Raw genomic sequence first — 18,727 nt, forward strand, 5'->3', positions numbered from 1 at the left:
AAGCAGCTTCTCCTTAAGCTGTGTGCATGAGATCCTTTTCTCCTGCCTTTCTCTTTCCCTTTCGCCAGGCATGCACTCTTCCTGCCTTCTCATTTTCCCACCTCCTCACCTTCCACGTGGCTGCCTTTCCTGCCTCCTTCCTCACTGGATGTGTGCCAGATAGTGTTTGAGAACCAGGTACATTTTTCAAGAAAGGTCTATTATTATTATTTCTACTTTTTGGAAGTGGGTTTTGCACTACAGGTCCCATCAGGCCTTAGCTATGGAATGGTGGGAGTTGCAGGCCAGCAATGTCTACAGCAGAATGAATGCAAAGAATGGCTTCCTCTGGGTCAAAATGAGCCACATATGGAGTGAATGCTTTTTCTTTCTTCCTAAGCCATGACGCCTCCAAAGCATTTTATTAGAGGCATTTTATTTCATCTTGGCGAAGATGCAATGCTTGTAAGCTCCTGCTCCAAATTAGAATCATAAGAGAGCATGTGATCTGCTCAAAAGTTTTAAAACAGCCAGGTCCATTGTTTGAAATTGAATCATCCCTCTTCTGTTCATGGTTGGCCAGAGAAAGAGAGTGGATTAGTCAGGGCTTTAGAAAACAAAAAGAAGTGCATTCAGGCCTTTGCTTCAGGAAACAGACGAACAGGTTTATTTGTTTATTTACAGCATTTATATTCCTCCTATTGTACCTCAGCGGGGTTTCACCTTGCCCACAGCACCCACCAAGAAACCAAATGTGAAAGTCAAAGCAATTTATTAAGAAAGCATATATAAAAAGGGTAAGACACCATGGAGTAATAAGGGATAAAATCAAGGAGTTAATATAGCAGGCAAAAGTCATAGGCAAAAAGCCAAGTCAAATTGTTTGCAGAGAACAATCCACAGGCAGAATAAATGCCAATGCAAGGCTCAAAACTGAAACGTGAAGGCAGGATAAATCCAAAATATAAGGCTTAAAATCCCCAGGTAAATCCAGAAAACCAGGAGCAAAACATGAGCATGAATCCCAGAATAATCCATGAAGCAAGGAGCCACAACACGAGCATGAATCTTGGGTCTCCAACTCAGGCTTAAACAGGGAACGAGGCCAGAGAACCTCCCAGGTTAAGTGACATTGCTAGATTTAAAATCCTGACACAGATCTCTCTGCTTTAAGGACTGCAAAGCATGAACACATTCTTTTGACCTTGAACCCCCCTGCTTCTCTCTCTCTCTCTCATGAAGTCTCTCGGATCTTCTGTATCTGAATCTCTCCCCCCTCAGAGCCAGATGGAAGTGTTTATCTGAATCAACTGTTCCCTACAATGAGCTAATGTTATCTGGGCTGCTAAGTAGGTGAAAAATCACCTCCTTGACTGCTGGATTCCAAAACATCAGTATTTGAACACGGCAATACAGAAACAGTGCTCTATCACCACCTCCTTTCCCCCCTTTTTGGCTGCATCTGAATCCAGCATTTTCCATGGCTCTGAAACTGCATCTTCCAGTCTCACAGACCCTGACAACACAAGCCCCTCATTTTCATCAGGTTGAACCACAACACTGCCTTTCTCACACCGAAGGGGACTCAGGGTGGATCCCAAGACACATATACAGCAAACATTCATGCTGCTTATACAAAACAGATGACAGATAGAGGTATTATATATTTATTTATTTATTATTTATTTACAGTATTTATATTCCACCCTTCTCACCCCGAAGGGGACTCGGGGTGGATCACATTATACACACATAGGGCAAACATTCAATGCTCATAAACACACCAAACAGAGACCGAGACAGACAGACACAGAGGCAATTTAACCTTCTCCTGAGGGGATGTTCGATTCTGGCCACAGGGGGGAGCAGTTGCTTCATCATCCACTCTGACGGCACTTCCTCATTCCAGGTCGTAAATTAGTTAAACTTGCCTCCCCACTTTTTTTATAAGTGGTACCTTATTTCCTACTTGATAGATGCAACTAAGGGGCTATTTTTTAATTTTAATTGACGGGTGCTCACCCCACCACGGGCTGGCCTCGAACTCATGACCTCATGGTCAGAGTGATTTATTGCAGCTGCTCAACAGCCTGCGCCACAGCCCGGCCCCTATATAGACTTTTCCCCATCATTTCGGTATCTTTCAAGACTTTGCTTGGTTCCAGCCATAGGGGGGGTGCTGTCGCTCCATCTCCTTGCAGAAGAGCTTTTTTTGTTCGTGAAATTTCCCCCTTTTTTGCCATGCCTAAAATATCTCCCTGCTTTATTGCATTTCCTATTTATTTATTTATTTATTTATTTATTATTTACAGCATTTATATTCCGCCCTTCTCACCCTGAAGGGGACTCAGGGCGGATCACATTACACATATAGGCAAACATTCAATGCCTTTTAACATAGAACAAAGACAAGACAAACTTCGGCTCCGAGTGGGCCTCGAACTCATGACCTCCTGGTCAGAGTGATTCATTGCAGTGATTCATTGCAGCTGCTCTCCAGCCTGCGCCACAGCCCGAGCCCACATTGCTGTTTTCGATTTGCTAGGTGGGCGGTGAGCTGGGCTGAAAGTCAGGAGCTCACCCTGACCCGGCTTCGAACTATCAACCTTTCGGTTGGCAAGATTTATTGCAGCTGCAGCTGGTGATTAACCTGCTGTGCTAAAGCCGGTCCCATTGTTTGAGGTGGCTGCAGTGGAGCTATTGCCTGAGCCAGTTTGAACAGTTTACATTATAAGAATAAGATAAAATAAAAGTAAAGTTTCTACATTTCAGACTTGGGAAATAGATATATAAAAGAACAAAAATTATACATCAAAGAATGGATATAAATGTCAGCATTGGATGTCTAAGCATGCTTATGTCTTTTTCTAGACCAGCCAGATAAAGGATGTTGCAATGACCCTAAATCTCCTTTATCTTGAGGCCATTTCTCAATGTGAAACAATAGCCGGAATATGCTTGCTGGCCTAAGTCAGGCAGAAGTAAATGTATTTCTATCCCAGAAGTAAAATAGAACATGTTTTAATGGATTTATAGGAATAAAAGTAGGATAGAATATAGTTTATAGAAGTGTGAGAAAGGTCTGGAGGTAATGGGAAGGCCTGGGAGTTTTATGCAAAAGAGAGGATGTGGCTGGAGGGGAAGTAAAGGAGAGAATTCCAAGAGAGCAATAAAACAAGCCTTTTATTGTTATCACAGCTAATGATAAGGCAAACAGCCGTACATACCCCAAAGGGCTGTATCATGGAAATGGCTGCCGCAAAAGCATGTCGCAGCAAACAAGGAATATATACCTTTGGCTTATCTAAAACTGACCAATGGCTGAGGGTTTTCCTCACCTTCCACACCCACTTGGCATAAGCGATTCCTGTGACCTCACTTGTTGATTTCAAGCTAACTTTTGGTCTTGGAACTTTCTGGAGAAAGGCACCAGCTGTTGTGACTCAGCCACAGTATAGCCAGAGTCAGGATGAAGAAGGGGATTCTGGGTTTCAGATACAAGAGCCAGTTGAGCCAGAAGATGTTGGCATGGGAATGCAGGCTGAATCAGAGGCTGGAGAATTGCAGTTTGAGCAGAATGAACTGTTGACCCCAGAAGCCATAGATAACAGCCAGGATGACATTCCCATGGAATTAATGAACAAGAGAGCTCTCGATCCCGGTTCAGGTGCAAGATAACGCTAACGAAGACCTTGATTTATCTAGGGCTGACCGTCTGTTATGGAGAGGTTCTCAGGGTTTTCAGGTCTGAGAGGCTAGCGGGAAAGAAAGAGGCCAGTTCTGGAAAAAGGAATGCCTTTCTCGGGTGCTTTTAAAAGTGTGTGTTTGCAGATAGCTCGTTGTCAAAGCAAATCCTCACTTCATCTGTGTGGATGTTCTTGTTTCATGCTTAGGAAGAGCTTTCCTGGATCTTTGTACCTTTGGGCCTTGTTTTTGGGATCTACTAACTACTGCCTTGCCTTGTGGATTATTAGATTGCTATGGTTTATGGACTAATGGATTTTCATGACTTATGATGACTTATGAACTATTTGGATTCCTATTGACTTTTTACTGCAACTTTGAAAAAAATTTCAACTGCCTGCTTTGATTTATATATTTGCTTTTACTCAATAAAACTTCAAAAGACTGTCTTCTGTGTCTGACTGAGTGTCTATAGCAAGGTGACTATTCTGAGGTGCGACACCAGCTCACAGGAAGAGAGGGGCATATGCAAAGGCAAAGCCACATAGGCAAAGCTTTACTATTTTCTAGCTTATGGTCCCTTCAGCTGTATCTCATTTTGACTTGTTGGCCTTGGAAAACTATAAATCTCTAACTAGAAATACTTTTTTCATCGGCGTGGAGGAAGTGGTGGTCGATAACAGTCCCAGTGACCGTAGTTGTCTTCCAAATCTGTGGCATGGACAATGTATTCTGGTTTTAATCTGAACACTAAAAGACCTATCCAAGTTACTGAATCCTTTCCTATGCCCAAGTAAGTTAGTAGAATCGTGTTGGAAGAGACTACGAGGGCTATGTAATTCAACCCATTTTATCAGGCAGGAAAACACAATCCGAACACTCCCAGCAGATGACTATCCAACCTCCGATTAAAAACCTCCAGGGATTTTTGGGAAGAATATATTTCCCTACAATTTGAATCGGTGTCTCCATCGGGTCCTAGTCTCCAGAGGAGCAGAAAACAGCCTTGGGTCCTTCCCAATGTGTCAGCCTTTCAAATATTTAAACGTAGCTCTCTTTGGCCACATAATGAGAAGACAGGATACCTTGGAGAGGATAATGATGCTGGCGGAAGTGGAAGGGAAAAGGAAGAGGGGTCAGCCAAGGGCAAGGTGGATGGATGGCATCCTTGAAGTGACTGACAGCCTTGAAGGAGCTGGCTGGGGGTGGGGGGTGGACTATGACTCCTCTCAACACTATACTCCTAACTATACAGTTTAGAACCACATTGGCTTTTTAGCTGCTGTATCACACTGTTGGCTCATGGCCAGAGGATGTTTTGCTGTTGCCTCCCTCTTGGGCAGAGTGGGGCCTGCCCAAGGTTACGCAATGCCTTTGCACAACTGAGTAAGGATTTTAACTCTGACCTTCTAGTGTCCAAACCTAGCTACAATCCCATGTTGTATTTTAACATACAGAAATTGAGTCAGAAGCTTGAATAGCTCTTCAGCAGTTCAAAACCCAGAACAGGTTTATTGTGCCACTGCCATGAAATCCAACACCAGCCTCCCTGCTTTTCTTTGAATCTTAGTTTTTGAAAGCCAGTGCAGAAGCAAGAAGTGGAACATAGTGAACCTATAATAATAATAATAATAATAATAATAATAATAATAATAATAATAATAATAATAATAATATGCAGACTGTGCAAGGAAGCTGACGAAACCATTGATCATATCCTCAGCTGCTGTAAGAAAATTGCACAGACAGACTACAAACAGAGGCACAACTATGTGGCCCAAATGATTCATTGGAACTTATGCCTCAAGTTCCACCTCCCAGCAGCAAAGAACTGGTGGGATCACAAACCTGCAAAAGTATTGGAAAATGAGCACACAAAGATACTGTGGGACTTCCGAATCCAGACTGACAAAGTTCTGGAACACAACACACCAGACATCACAGTTGTGGAAAAGAAAAAGGTTTGGATCATTGATGTCGCCATCCCAGGTGACAGTTGCATTGACGAAAAACAACAGGAAAAACTCAGCCGCTATCAGGACCTCAAGATTGAACTTCAAAGATTCTGGCAGAAACCAGTGCAGGTGGTCCCGGTGGTGATGGGCACACTGGGTGCCGTGCCAAATGATCTCAGCCGGCATTTGGAAAAAAACAGACATTGACAAAATTACGATCTGCCAGCTGCAAAAGGCCACCCTGCTGGGATCTGCACGCATCATCCGAAAATACATCACACAGTCCTAGACACTTGGGAAGTGTTCGACTTGTGATTTTGTGATATGAAATCCAGCATATCTGTCTTGTTTGCTGTGTCATAAAATAAAATAATAATAATGAGCAACAAGATGAGAGTACACAGCAAACAAGATCACTATACTGGCTTTTGTATTTTTTGCATCAGACACTTGGGAAGTGTCTAGGACTATGTGATCTATCAGTGAATAATGTGTGCAGATCTGCATTATTATTATACAAAGGGTGGTCCTTTTCAGCTGAAAGGTGGTCATTTTGTCAGTGTTGATTGTTTTCAAGTGCTGGCCAAGGTCTTTAGGTGCTGCACCCAGTGTGCCGATCACCACTGGAACCACCTTTCCTGGCTTGTGCCAGAGTCTTTGCAGTTTGATCTTTAGATCCTCATATCGCGTCAGCTTTTCCAGTTCCTTCGATTCTGCTGTTACCTGGGATTACAATATGGATGATCCACACTTTGTTCTTTAACACGATTGTGAGGTCAGGAGTCTTGTGCTCCAAAACCCTGCAAGTCTAAGATTCAGAAGTCCCAGAGTAGCCTGACGTGTTCATTTCCTGTAACTTTTTCCGGCTTGTGATCCCACCAGTTCTTTGTCACAGGCAGATGGTCTTTGTGGCACATGTTCTAATGGATCATCTGAGCCTCTGTTTGTAGTTCGTCTGTGCGATCTTCTTGCAGCAGCTGAGGATGTGATCCATCGTTTCGTCTCCTTCCTTGCATAGCCTACACTTGGGATCTGTATTATTATTATTATTATTATTATTATTATTATTATTATTATTATTATTATTATTATTAGTGTATATGCCTGGTGTTGCCTGGGTGTGGAAAGAGCCGCTGCCTGCCTGCTTTCTCCCATCTCTAGTTCTGAGAAGACCTGCCTCACAATGGTTCCATGGCAACACTCTGGCAACTCTCTTTGTGGCGCTTTCTTTCTTTGCTTCCTCCCACATATATCTTCTCCCCCTCTCTCTTCTTTCTTTCCATTTTTCTTTCTTTTCCTCATCCCTTGCTTTTCCTCATGCACCTTCCTCATCTTTCTTTCTTTCCTTCTTTTTCTTTCTTTCTTTTCTCTTCCTTCTTTTCTTTTCCCTTCTTTGTTTTGCTTCCTTCCCTTCCTTCATCTTTTCTTTTTTCCCTTCCCCCCCCTTTTCCCCCCTCTTTTCTTCCCTCTATCCTTCCTCCCTCCCTCCCTCCCTTTGTCTTCCCTTCTTTAATAATAATAATAATAAAACTTTATTTATATACCGCCCTATCTCCCGGATGGGACTCAGGACAGTTTACAGTCATAAAAGCAACACAAATATTACATAACAACATAATACACATTATTAAACAAAGTAAAATACAGTAGAGTCTCACTTATCCAATGTTCTGGATTATCCAACACATTTTTGTAGTCAATGTTTTCAATATATCATGATATTTTGGTGCTAAATTCGTAAATACAGTAATTACAACATAACATTACTGCGTATTGAACTACTTTTTCTGTCAAATTTGTTGTATAACATGATGTTTTGGTGCTTCATTTGTAAAATCATAACCTAATTTGATGTTTAATAGGCTTTTCCTTAATGCCTCCTTATTATCCAACATATTTGCTCATCCAACATTCTGCCGGCCCGTTTATGTTTGATAAGTGAGACTCTACTCTAATACAATTATAACAATAAATCACACTTACATGACCAGATCAAGGGGACTTTCTCTTCCTCCCTTCCCTCCTTTTTCTTTCTCCCTTCCTCCCTCTCTTCCTTTCCCTTCTTCTCTTCCTTTCCTTCTCTTCCTTTTTCTTTCTTTCCTTCACACCCTTTCTTTCCTAGTGACATCACAGAGGGCCACTTCACCTAGTGTTGTCGAAACTCTGGGTCAGCAATATCCAGGGCCCAAGGAAATGCCAAGAAGGGTGACCTTTCCCCCAGAAACCCAGTTCAGCCAACCTCTGGGCTGGCAGGAATATAGCCAATAGCAGCCGTCAATGTGGACCCTACCCACATTCCTTTTTCCCATGAACCCATCATCCAATTTCAAACTACACAATGATAGTTTATTACAATTTCCACTGAACCTGGAGCAGCAGACGTGCACCTCAACTCATCAGCAAATGGATCCTAGCCTGCACCAGCCTTGACCAATCCATGCTCAGGGCAGCAAATGTCCATTGTATGAATAGCTGTCAAATTTCTATAAATGTCTTTGCATGTATCCATTGTCTTTATGTCTACGAGGGTTGAATGAAAAGTAATGCCTCCACCTTCGTAACTCCTCAACAGATGGCAGTCCTGGTCTGCGGCAGGTACTGGCTTGTTCAGTTGACTCTCCTCTACAGTTCCATTTGGCGGGAAGCCTTAGCATTGAACAGTTGTGTTGTTAAAGTGCGAAGTATGGAACCCTACGCAGACGGTCAGACAGTGCGACTTAAGCAATGTGCAGTCACTGAATTCTTGACAGCAGAAGGTGTCACCCAAAGAAGATTTATCAGAGAATGCAAGCTGTTTATGGGGATTGTGTTGATGTGAGTCCTGTGTGTCTTTGGGCAAGAAAGTTTATAGATGTTGAGGTGGGAACATTGGACTTGCATGACATACAGAAAGTTGGACGTCCTGTGACAGCAACCACCGAGTTTCACAAGCAAAGGGTTGACAGATTGATTCAGGATGATCGTCATATCACTCAGAGAGAAATTTCAAGCATAATTGGCATTTCACAAGAAGGTGTGGGTCACATTCTTGCTTTGCTTGGCTGTCGGAAGATCTGTGCACGATGGGTCCTGTGAGACGCCGGTTGCGGAAGCAGAGTGACGACTTCTTCCGTGACGGCTTCAGAAAACTTGTTCATCGTTGGCAGAAATGTATCCAATTGTCTGTTGATTACGTAGAAAAGTGAATAGTGGTAGTTAAAGAACACATTCTAAGGATTATTTCTGTGTTGATTTATTAAAATATTCCCACCCAAACCAAAGTAATGGAGGTGGAGGCTTTTCATTCAACCCTCATAGCCATTAGCAGCCATCATTGTGGACCCTGCCCACATTCCTTTTCCCCATGAAACTGCCAAAGGTGGGCCTAAGAAACAGCCAACTTCAAACTAGTTGATTACAGTTTCAGCTGGACCTGGTACAACAGACGGTACACCTCAACCCATCAGCGAATGGATCCTAGCCTGCACCAGCCTGCACCAATCCATGCTCGGGGCAGTAAAAGTCCATTGTATGAGAAGCTGTCAAACTTCTATAAATGTCTTTGCATGTCTCCATTGTCTTTATGTCTAATTTAAGAGTGCAGACTCTACTGACATCCTCTTTAGCCAAGTGAATTAAAGCCTCTCTTCATTGCCTTCAATACGTTCATGTCTTATTCCATCTTTCACAGCCTAGACATGCCGGGACCCCAAACCTGTGAAATTATGGAAGCTGAAATCACATAACACTATCAATAGCCAATCTGCTTCACTCCCGTTCTTTCCTAGTCACATGACAGAGGGCCACTTCAGTGTTGTGACTCAGCTGGAGTCTCAGAGTGACTCTGAGGGGGATTGTGGGATTCAGATTCCAGATGTTCAAGATGATGGGATTCAGGTTCAAGATGACTCTGATGGGAATTATGGGATTCAGGTTCAGAGTGTCCCTACAGTGAGAGATGAGGAGCAGGGAGGCATTCCCATGGCAGGAAATGGTGTTGATGATACTAGAGATGATACCGAAGCTAGCCAGGTGCAAAGGGAGGACAGCTCCCAGTTAGATAGCATGCAGACTGAGGCTGCTGCTAACAAGCTGTCTGGCCTTGATGAAACAGCATCTCTGGATCGAGCTGGCCGTTTGGAATTTCGGGTTCGCAGGAGTGTCAGAATAGCAAACAAGAAAGAGGTCAGAGGCCAAAGAAATGTGTTCATGCTATGCAGGGAATATTGAAGGGTGTGCTGAGAGAGAAATCTTTGTCAAAAGCAACGTCTCATTTGAGTTAGAAGCAGCTCTTGCTCTCTTTAAATATCCTGCAGCTTTGTGTATTCATGGGACTATGTCATGTATTAATGGAACCTTGTTTTATGCCTAATGTTTCTTGGATTATTCTTTATAGCCTGGCTTTTGCAACAATCTTTTGGATCTTTTCTTTTGCTTTTTAAGAACTATTTTTTTCCTATTTCCTAATAAACTACACCTATGTAAACTTCACCTAATAAACTTCACCTATGTACAGCCTGGTGTGTTCAGCAAAGTGAAACTAACCTGAGGTGCAACATTCACCTACCCACAGCCAATCCACTGTGTTTGTTTTCTTTACCTCTGCCCTGGACCTGAAAGAGGTGGGGGTTTTTTAGTTCAAACCTCTGTATTATTTTAAGCTGGATAATGAAGAGTATGTGTGCCATTCTTGTCCAGATCCATCAAGGTTGTAGGAGACTTAGTGATACAAAATGACCTGTTCAACATAAGGCATACTTTCACTATATATACATGTCAGAGCGATTTGCTAGGCACACGCAGCAGAAGTCGCTGACGAGAAAACACTAGATAAATAATGACGTTGGAGTCTTCAGTTCTCTATCAAAAGTTTTACTCATGAACGGAATTCCACAAGACAATACACAGTTCTCACGCAGGCACAGACGGGAAGGAAAAACAAAGAAGAAGAAAAGATAGGAAGCAGAGGGCAATTTATCCCAGACTCTGCTGTCTGATGCAATCCAAATTTGCAGGCACTTAACCCTTTACACACTGGCATAGTAAACAGTACACAGTGCATGATGCAATCTCCAGCACATATTGCACCACCATGACTCAATTACATTTAAACAACTCTATATACAATCATTCCTACTTTAACAATACATATACACGTGTGTGTACATACACACACACACATTATTACATGTTATTTTCCTCTATTAAATGAGACTTAAAGGAATTCTTAAGTGTAGATTTCACAGCTGGGTTTTGCATGCAGAAGTTTGCATCCACACTACATATCCACAGCATCATTTTTGAAGGCCTACTTTCTTGCTCTATTGCATACTTTTAAAAACTCAATTCAATTAACTCAGATTCCACCTATGAATGCTCACGCCTCCCTCTTTTATAACCTCATTAATAGCAATCAAGCTAACGGGTAATTGAGCCGTAATTTCGTTTTGGGGGAAAGAGCTGGCTTGCATTTTCCACCACATTGAACATAAAAAGGGAAAGCAAAGAGGAAACCCAACAGGTCTCTCATCTATTGCCTTTGTTAAAAAAATAGGCAGAGAAGGAGGAGGGCCAAAGATCACACCGAATGGAAAATTGCACCAATTAATATTTCTACATGAGTTGGAGAATGTTGGCTCAGCAGCAAGCAAAAAAGGCTGCAGTGGAAACAATTCATTAAAACAAATCCTTTTAAAAATCAATTGCATACTGTTCCAAAGCCTTTCTAACAACTATGGCTGCAATCTGGTCTATTTTATTGAAAACCAGAACCCCAAAACAGATCCCAAAAAACACAGCTCCAAAGACAGCCATAAACAGAGTCCTCAATGACCTTTCCCCAGTTCCAAGTGACTTCTGAATGAACTATAAGAAAAAGTGAGTTCCCAAGAGCTTAAACTAACAAATGTCCACTGAATGGAGTAATAACAATGTATTAAATATAATTCAACATTGTATTATATACAATAAATTGATATAAATTTCATATACATTTCAGATAAATGGTTACAAATGACAAACTGTTGCATTCACAGTATGATGAATGGCAGTTACATTCACAATGGAGTAACCTTTCTTGTTTGTTTTCTTGTTTCTTCATAAAAGAAGAGTAGACCCCTGATCCACAACTGATTTCAACTACAGTAGAGTCTCACTTATCCAACACCTGCTTATCCAACGTTCTGGATTATCCAACGCATTTTTGTAGTGAATGTTTTCAATACATCGTGATATTTTAGTGCTAAATTCGTAAATACAGTAATTACTACATAGCATTACTGCGTATTGAACTACTTTTTCTGTCAAATTTGTTGTATAACATGATGTTTTGGTGCTTAATTTGTAAAACCATTACCTAATTTGATGTTTAATAGGCTTTTACTTAATCCCTCCTTATTATCCAACATATTCACTTATCCAACATTCTGCCGGCCCGTTTATGTTGGATAAGTGAGACTCTACTGTACCTATAGTCTTTGTCTGGTGGTAGGGTCTGAAAGTATTGGGTAACATTAATACAATTGTACAAAGTGTTTTCTGGCTTAGTAAATTTGACAACTATTAATACATACTACTTACTAATGCCTCCACCTTCGTTACTTGGGTTTGGATGGGAATATTTGAATAAATCATACGCAGAAATAATCCTTAGAATGTGCAATTTAACTACCGCAATTCACTTTTCCACATAATCACCAGACAATTGGATACATTTCTGCCAACGATGATCAAGTTTTCTGAAGCTGTCACGGAAGAAGTTGACACTCTGTTTCCGCAACCGGCGTCTCACAGGATCCATTGTGCACAGATCTTCCGATAGCCAAGCCAAGCAATCATGTGACCCAAATGTTCTTGTGAAATGCCGATTATGCTTGAAATTTCTCTCTGAGTGATATGATGATCGTCCTGAATCAATCTGTCAACCTTTTGCTTGTGAAACTCGGTGGTTGCTGTCACAGGACATCCAACTTTCTGTTTGTCATGCAAGTCAGATGTCCCCACCTCAACCTCTTTAAACTTTCTCGCCCAACGATGCACAGGACTCACATCAACACAATCACCATAAACAGCTTGCCTTCTCTGATGAACCTCCTTTGGGGTGACACCAGGGCCGGCCCCACCATGGAGGCCACGTGAGGTGGCCGCCTCGAGCGCAGGTCCCCGGGGGGCACCGTCAGGTTTCCCCCGCCCCAGCGGGGACCATGGGCTTGCTCGCCGGTGAACAGGAAGGCCTGTTCGGCGACGAGCAAGCTCCACATGGCCGCTGCCAGCTGGGCAAGGCCAGCCAGGCCAGGGCGCACTGGGCGGGAGGCGGGTTACCGTCAGGGCGGTGCCCCGCCTCCCGCCCAGTGTGCCCTGGCCCCACCTCCCACGCTGCATCTGGCCAGCTGGAAAAGGCCAGACGGGCGAGGGTGAGTAGCGCGGGAGGTGGGGCCAACCCTGGCCCCGCCTCCCGTGCTACTCGCCCTGACCCCGCCTCCCACGCTGCATGAGAGGCGGGGCCAGGGTTGGCCCCGCCTCCCGCGCTACTCACCCTTGCCCGTCTGGCCTTTTCCAGCTGGCCAGACGCAGCGTGGGAGGCGGGGCCAGGGCATGCTGGGCGGGAGGCGGGGCGAAACGTCAGGAGAGAATACTTCTGGAACATGGCCATACAGCCCAGAAAACACACAACAGCCCTTGATAGGAACTGTCTCCCAAACCAATTCAGCACTTTGAACATTTGAATTGCATCTACACTGTAGAATTGTTGCAATTTGATAGCACTTTAACTACAATTGTTCAATGCTTTGGAATCATGGTGAGCTGCAATTCTACCCTACCATTAGTTATCTCTCCCAAAGTGTGCTGGTGCCTCACTGAACTACAGCTCCCATGACTCCATAATATTGAGCCATGGTAGTTAAAGTAAGGATCATTCTATAGTGTAGATGCACCCATAGCCCCACTGCTGTGTATTCTCTCTCTTCTGCTTGGAGAGATTAAAAAACAGCCAGCAAAAGTTGTAGGTGGATGTGGACGATAAATCCCACATAATCAGAGGCGCCCAGCAATCCAGAACAAGTTGATGGTCCTGAACCAGAACCTTTCTGTGCCAGCGCTCATAAAACAAGTCCGGGGAAGCGTTCAGCATCCATGATGGTGTTCCAGCCTTTTGTCAAAACCACATCCAGGAGCAAAAGGGACGCTCATAAAAGGCAGAGCCGTGGAAAAAGAGCCGGAAGAATGACAGGCAGAGTGATGAACAATGACAACGCCTCATCATAAACTGGGGGGATTTATGTTTCATGAGCTCTGCAGCGGCCACAATGGGGATGGATTGTCTTCTGGAGTGACGTTCAGCACGACATCATGTAAACACAGTAGCATCTATGGAGGCATGGCATTCAAAAGGCTTGGAGTTCTTGGACAAGATCTTAGAAGAAACTGAGTAAAGTAAAACTTACTTAGGCAATACCTCATTGTCTGAGTATGATGGTCTTCTGAGTGTAGTGTCTGTAGATGACTGTGGAGTCTTGTTTTTGACCAGCATGTTCTTCCACAATGTTGACATCGGTTTCCAGATGGAAGGCGGTCCCGGTCAGGGTTGGCTTGATACGCCTTCCTCTTGGCATGTTTCTCCCTTTCGCCTTCCTTTCATGTTTGTTCGGAATCCACAGCACTGCTGGTCACAGCTGACCTCCAGTTAGAGCGCTCAAGGGCCAGGGCTTCTCAGTTCTCGGTGTCTCGGCCACAGTTTTTAAAGTTAGCTTTAAGCCCATCTTTCTATCTCTTTTCCTGCCCACCAACATTACATTTCCCGTTCTTGAGTTGGGAGACGGTGGTCAGGCAATCTGACAATGTGGGCAGTCCAGAGGATTTGATGACATAGGAGCATCGCTTCAATGCTGGTGGTCCTTGCTTCTTCCAGAACACTGACATTTGTCCGCCTGTCTTCCCAAGAGATTTGCAGGATTTTTCGGAGGCAACGCTGATGGAATCATTCCAGGAGTTGATTGTGATACCTGTAGACAGTCCACGTTTCGCAGGCATAGAGCAGGGTTGGGAGGGGAATGGCTTTATAAACAAGCACATTGGTCTCCCTACGGATGTCCCGATCCTCAAACGCTCTCTGCTTCATTTGGAAAAATGCTGCACTCACAGAGCTCAGGCGGTGTTCTATTTCAGCATCAATGTTGGCTTTTGTGGAGAGGTGGCTGCCAAGAGAGAAGAAATGGTCAACATTATCTAATTGTACTTTAATGTTAAAGTAAGACCATATTTCTTACTATTCCATAGCATTGAGCCAAGTCAGTTAAAGTGGTGTCAAACTGCATTTCATTCCACAGTGTAGATCAGGCATGGGCGAATTTTGGCTCTCCAACCAGTAGGCTGTTAGGAATAGTGGGAGCTGAAGTCCAAAACACCTGGATGGCAAAAGTTCACCCATAAAGGTAAAGGTAACGGTTTCCCCTGACGTTAAGTCCAGTCGTGACCAACTCTTGGGGTTGGTGCTCATCTCCATTTCTAAGCCAAAGAGCCGGCGTTGTCCGTAGACACCTCCAACGTCATGTGGCCGGCATGACTGCATGGAACACCATTACCTTCCTACCTATAGATCTACTCACATTTGCATGTTTTCGAATTGCTAGGCTGGCAGAAGCTGGAGCTAACAGGAGGCTCTCACTCCACTCCCCAGGTTTGAACCTGGGACCTTTGGGTCTGCAAGTTCAGCAGCTCAGCGCTTTAACACACTTCGCCACCTGAGGCTCCAAGTTCACCCATACCTGGTGTAAATAAAATAACTTGTCCCCAAACTCTGCTTTCTAATGTAATCAAAGTTGGACAATATCGCCCCCTGGTGTCTAGAATAGTATGTTTTTACAAAGAGAAGCAGAAAGAAAAAGTGGGTCAACATCGCCACCTAGTGGATTTGGGGTAGTAGAGCAACATGGAGCGAGAGTTGCCAGATGTACAAGCTGGGTTTAAAAAAGGCAAAGGAATGAGAGAACAAATTGCCAATATCTGCTGAATAATGGAGGAAGCCAGGGAGTTTCAGAAAAACATCTATTTCTGCCTTATTGACTATTCTAAAGCCTTCAACTGTGTAGTTAAAAGGTAAAGGTTTTCCCCTGATGTTAAGTCCAGTCGTGACCGACTCTGGGGGTTGGTGCTCATCTCCATTTCTAAGCCGAAGAGCCGGCGTTGTCCGTAGACACCTCCAAGGTCATGTGGCCACAGGCATGACTGCATGGAGTGCCGTTACCTTCCCGTCGGAGCGGTACCTATTGATCTAGTCACATTTACATGTTTTCGAACAGCTAGGTTGGCAGAAGCTGGAGCTAACAGTGAGCGCTCACTCCACTCCCCGGATTTGAACTTGGGACCTTTCGGTCTGCAAGTTCAGCAGCTCAGCGCTTTAACACACTGAGCCACTGGTGGCTTCAACTGTGTGGATCATAACAAACTGTGGCATGTGCTTGGTGGTCTGGGGAGACCAAGTCCCCTTGTCTGTCTCCTGAAAAATCTGTATAAAGACCAAGAAGCCACAGTCGGAGCAGACCACGGAACAACAGACTGGTTCAAGATTGGGAAAGGAGTGCGGACATCAGGGCTGTATCCTCTCACCCTCCCTATTCAACTTGTATGAAGAACACATCATGCGACATGCGGGGCTTGAGGAATCCAAGGCCGGAGTTAAAATTGCTGGAAGAAGCATTAACAACCTTAGGTATGCAGATGACACCACTCTGATGGCTGAAAGTGAGGAGGAGCTGAGGAGCCTTATCACCAAGGGGAACGAAGAAAGTGCAAAAGCTGGGTTGCAGTTAAACGTCAAGAAAACCAAGATCATGGCAACCACACCTATTGATAACTGACAAATAGAGGGAGAAAACATGGAGGCAGAGACAGACTTTATATTTCTAGGCGCGAAGATCACTGCAGCCAGGAAATCAGAAGACATTTCCTTCTTGGGAGGAGAGCAATGGCCAATCTTGACAAAATAGTGAAGAGCAGAGACCTCACACTGACAACAAAGGTCCGCATAGTTAAAGCCATGGTATTCCCCATGGTAACCTATGGTTGCAAGAGCTGGACCACAAGGAAGGCTGAGCGAAGGAAGGAAGAGATACGCTTTTGAACTCTGGTGCTGGAGGAAAATCCTGAGCGTGCCTTGGACCTTGGCAAGAAGGTCCAACCAGTCCATCCTCCAGGAAATAATGCTCAGTGGCTGCTCACTGGAGGGAAGGATAGTGGAGGCAAAGCTGAAGTATTTTGGCCACATCATGAGGAGACAGGAAAGCTTGGAGAAGATCATGATGCTGGGAAAATGGAAGGAAAAAGGAAGAGAGGCCGACCAAGGGCAAGATGGACGGACGGTATCCTTGATGGGACTGGCTTGACCTTGAAGGCTTGACCAACAGGAAGCTCTGGCCTGGGCTGTCCATGAGGTCACAAAGAGTCGGAAACAGACTGAACGAATAAACAACAACAAAAGAACTATGTAGGATTTAGAATCAGATTTCAATTTAGTGCATCTAGATTACAGATTTAATGTAACCCTATATAATTCATTGCGTCACCATAAGTAGGCAGGTACCTTGAAGATACAGACACACCCTTCTGAGAGCATGGATTAGTCTTCTTTGCTAGTTTCCTTTTTGTCTATTTAGTTGCTTACATTTATTACACAGTTGTACAATAAGGACCATCCCAAGGATACCGAAATCCTGGATTTCCTGCCTTTTTCAGGCCACATCTACACTGTCAAATAATTCACTGAACCAGATTATATAAGTCTACACTAGCATAGTAAAGGTAAAGGTTTCCCCTGATGTTAAGTCCAGTCATGACCGACTCTGGGGGTTGGTGCTCATCTCCATTTCTAAGCCGAAGAGCCAGCGTTGTCCATAGACTCCTCCAAGGTCATGTGGCCATTGGCATGACTGCATGGAGCACTGTTACCTTCCCGCTGGAGCAGTACCTATTGATCTACTCACATTTGCATGTTTTTGAACTGCTAGGTTGGCAGGAGCTGGGGCTAACAGCAGAAGCTCACCCTGCTCCCCAGATTTGAACCAGAGACCTTTCAGTCAGCAAGTTCAGCAGCTCAGCGCTTTAACACACTTCGCCATAAATTGACAGGTAACTTGATGGTACAGAGACACCCTTCTGACAGCATGGATTAGTCTTCTTTGCTAGTTTCCTTTTTGTCTATTTGGTTGCTTGGATTGATTACACAGTTGCAGAATAAGGACCATCCCAAGCATGCCGAAATCCTGGATTTCCTGCCTTTCTCAAACCACATCTACACTGTCAAATAATTCACTGAACCAGATTATATAAGTCTACACTAGCATATAATGCAGTTCAGTGCAGTAAACCGCATTCTGAAACCGCATTATAAGGCAGTATCGATGGGGCTTCATCCAAAACCAGAACTGGATGAAGACCTTTAGAGACATGCTACCCCAAGCAAAGAGAGGGAACTCAAGTATTACCTGAAGAAGATCATCGAAACTGGATGCATACCCGGGAGACCAGTCGTAATCAACTAGATTTGATTGACCACATTATCTCCGGGATCCATATACGTACATATTAGTGAATTTATTTCATCATCTGGGAAGAATAACTGACTGTATAGACTCTTGAATCCACCAGTATACTCCCTCCATCAGGGAGTTATCCTTCTTTGTTACTATTTACATGACACTTTGATTTAATCTGAATGATTGATTTTGAAGAATACTGGCATGACACTTTGATGTACTCTGAATAACTGTGACAAATCTTGAGAATATTATCAAGACAATAGAAGTAATACTAATTTTAATGGGGCCGGGCTGTGGCACAGGCTGGTGAGCAGCCTGCTGCAATAAATCACTCTGACCATGAGGTCATGAGTTTGAGGCCAGCCCGTGGCGGGGTGAGCACCCGTCAATTAAAAAAATTAAAAATAGCCCCTGCTCGTTGCTGACCTAGCAACCCGAAAGATAGTTGCATCTATCAAGTAGGAAATAAGGTACCACTTATAAAAAGTGGGGAGGCAAATTTAACTAATTTACGACGTTGGAATGAGGAAGTGCCATCACAGTGGATGATGAAGCAGCTGCTCCCCCCTGTGGCCAGAATCGAACATCCCCTCAGGA

The sequence above is a fragment of the Anolis carolinensis genome, chromosome 1 (genome assembly GCF_035594765.1).
Source record: "Anolis carolinensis isolate JA03-04 chromosome 1, rAnoCar3.1.pri, whole genome shotgun sequence".
In the NCBI taxonomy this organism is placed as follows: domain Eukaryota; kingdom Metazoa; phylum Chordata; class Lepidosauria; order Squamata; family Dactyloidae; genus Anolis; species Anolis carolinensis.